The sequence below is a fragment of the Colobus angolensis genome, unplaced genomic scaffold (assembly GCF_000951035.1).
Source record: "Colobus angolensis palliatus isolate OR3802 unplaced genomic scaffold, Cang.pa_1.0 Scaffold99, whole genome shotgun sequence".
NCBI lineage: Eukaryota > Metazoa > Chordata > Mammalia > Primates > Cercopithecidae > Colobus > Colobus angolensis.
In genome coordinates, this window is record NW_012123931.1 from 2,577,624 (window position 1) to 2,580,730 (window position 3,107).

At 47.2% G+C, this 3,107-nt stretch overlaps 1 protein-coding gene across 4 annotated transcripts in view; it reads left to right on the forward strand.

Annotated features, from left to right (window-relative positions):
• Positions 1-3,107, forward strand: part of SIN3A (SIN3 transcription regulator family member A) — a 96,808-nt gene that overhangs the window by 4,776 nt on the left and 88,925 nt on the right. The gene's annotated exons all lie outside the window — the stretch shown is intronic.

Consider the following 3,107-nt stretch of genomic DNA (forward strand, 5'->3'; position numbering starts at 1 on the left):
CGGTTTGCGGCCGACCACCCCCTCTCCGCCTCCTGGGGTGGGCGGGGCTTCGGGCTGGCGGCCGCGCTCTTGCCTGCTGGGGTCGGGGACGGATAGGGGGGTCTCCCGCGTGTAGATTCAGGGCGCGGCAGGGAGGGGGCGTGAAGTCTGAGTTCCTCCACCTTCTTGGGATCCGGTTGGCCAGAGGGGCCGTACTGATCCGTGATGCCACTCCCCTTGGCCGTCCCCCGCCTCCCACCCCGGCCCTGGGTTTCCGCCTCCTTGGCAATGAGGCGGCGCTAGGGAAAGCCCGCTGTCGGGTCTGGCTGGGAGTCTCGGCGCCTAGGTCTGCCCCGCCTTATGTCTCCGTGGGGAGGGAGGGGCTCCCGCCGACTGAGAGCTGCGGAGGTGTCAGGACTTACTCTGGTGGCTCGATCATGCCTTCTGCCTAGGGCACAAGGGCCCTGTGCCTGAGCTGCTTTCTCTGTTTGCTCCATGCAGCGTGTCTGGCACCGTGCAGCCGGGAGAGTGGGAGCATGGTCACCCCCACCACCCTCCTGGTTGTATCTATTGGGGCGAAGTGCCTAAGGTCCTCTTGTAGGAGCGTGTGTGGCTGGTGCTGGAACCCTATTTCCGCGGTGGTGATGGTCGGGGAGGGGCAGGGAGTCATCAGAGACTAGAAATGTGGCGGAGGGAAAACCTTTCTGGGGTTCCCTTAATGTTCAGTTACCGTGGCTGTACGGGGCGGGGCTTCCTTTGAGCCAATGGGTGGTGGGTAGTAGACTTGGCGTATGTTTCGGTGCGTTAGGACTTTAACCAAGTTAGCCTTGAAAAGGCAGTGGAAGTTCCTCCTCTTTACAAGGCTGAGATTTATAACAGGAAAGTTGGGATTTACATTTTAATCTCAAAACTGGTCTGTTTATAAAATAGGTTTTGTTGTTTTTTTTTTAAGAAAAATTTAGACTTTGAATAAAATATTCCGATATCTCTGACACTTGTAGTTTTGAACGCTTTCATTGTGCAGATGGTTCTACTATATAAACTTAGTTTCCCGGCCGGGTGCAGTGGCTCATGTCTGTAATCCCAGCACTTTGGAAGGCTGAGGCGGGCCGATCGCTTGAGGTCAGGAGTTTGAGAGCAGCCAGGCTTACATGGCGAAACCCCGTTTCTACTAAAAATACAAAAATTAGCTGGGCATGGTGGCAAGCGTCTGTAATCCCAGCTACTGGGGAGGCTGAGGCAGGAGAAATCACTTGAACCCGGGAGGCGAGGTTGCAGTGAGCCAAGATCGGGCCATTGCACTGTAACCTGGGCGACAGGAGCGAAATTCCGTCTCAACAAACAAACAAACAAACAAAATTTGGTTTCCCAAAGAATTTGCTATTTAGGTAACTATAGGTGAGAAGTCTTTTCTTTCTGGTTTTATGTAATTATGTTCGACCATCTAGACCACTTTCTATTTATAGTCTACATAGTACAGTGTTCTTGCCCTTTTTATTTCAGAGTAGGGTGAAGTTGTGGATCAGGGTAGCCTTCTGTATGTGACTTCTGTAACATTGCTCTCCAGCCTGCATTGGAGAGTCGCCTTAGGACATTTCAAATTTAACCTGTAGCAGAACCACATTAGATGAGGTTTTTGCTTTCACTTGATACATTATCTTTTCCTATTGAGAGAAATTATTTCAATATTTTTCCCGAGAAAAATAAACATGGAACCAATGTTTATTTATGCAGTAATGTCTAAATGAGCCTCTGGTTAATTATCTGAAGTGAAATTCTAGATTTGTGCTTTGGTTAGTAGGGCCTGGTGCCCTGTGCTATGTTTATGTGAAAAGGGTGGGTTCTATCTTCTCTGCCAAGGAAGTTGCAAAAGCAACAGCATTTTAGTTTAGCTAATGATGGCTGTAATAGAATTGATGGGGAGACAAAAAAATCCAGGTGTTTTTTTCTGATGCCATAAACAGATAGTGGAGAACGATTGACCACTGAGGAAAATTTGGTCTACATATAGTAGTTCCCATGATTTGCAGTGCTGTATACTGGGGAACACAGAAGAGTCTTTAAGGATTCAAGTAAGAACTTGGTTTTGCTGTATTAGGAGCGGTTTCATAAATGCTTCATAATCTCCAGATAATTATTTTATATACTATAATGTTGGTCAGAGATAAATAGCTTAGAAAGATTGGCACTTCGTAATTAAGAGGGTTTTAATAATTTACATACAGAGAAAGACTTTTTTTCTTTTTTAAGGAAGGAGGTGTGTAGTCCTGGCAAAGTATAATTCTTTTTACATCTTCAGTGTAAGCAGACAAGACACTGGAGAGCTGTGCATGGCAGATGTTAGTACCCAGGAATTTTAATTGGTATTAAAAGGTTATGTCCATGGCATTCAGTAGTTCAGCATGGTGCTTTTCAAGGCTTTCTCACTTTTCTGGGCAATTTCACCAGCCAAGAGTTTGTTAAGCTTTACTTTCTGTAGGCCTTTAAAAAAAGAAATATATGGTATATGCTTTTTCAAAATACACCTTCCTTGCCCCTTGAATAATAAAAGATGATATTTATTGAGCACTTACTGTGTCACAGATACTGTGTTAGGCACTAGACTTTTTTTTTTTTTTTTGAGACGGAGTCTTGTTCTGTCACCTGGGCTGGAGTGCTGGAGTGCAGTGGTGCAATCTCAGCTCACTGCAACTTCCGCCTCATGAGTTCAAGCGATTCTCCTGCCTCGGCCTCCACGAAGAAGAAGCTGGGGCACCACCACTCCCGGCTAATTTTTGTATTTTTAGTAGAGAAGGGTTTTACCATGTTGGTCAGGCTAGTCTCGAACTCCTGACCTCATGATCCGCCCACCTCAGCCTCCCAAAGTGCTGGGATTACAGGCATGATCTACTGCACCCAGCCGCATAATGTCTTTTCTTCGCATAATGTCTTTTTTTGTTGTTGTTGAGACGGAGTCTCGCTCTGTGGCCCAGGCTGGAGTGCAGTGGCGGGATCTCAGTTCATTGCAAGCTCCGCCTCCCAGGTTCACGCCATTCTCCTGCCTCAGCCTCCCGAGTAGCTGAGACTACAGGCGTCCGGCACCTTGCCCAGCTAGTTTTTTGTATGTTTTAGTAGAGACGGGGTTTCAC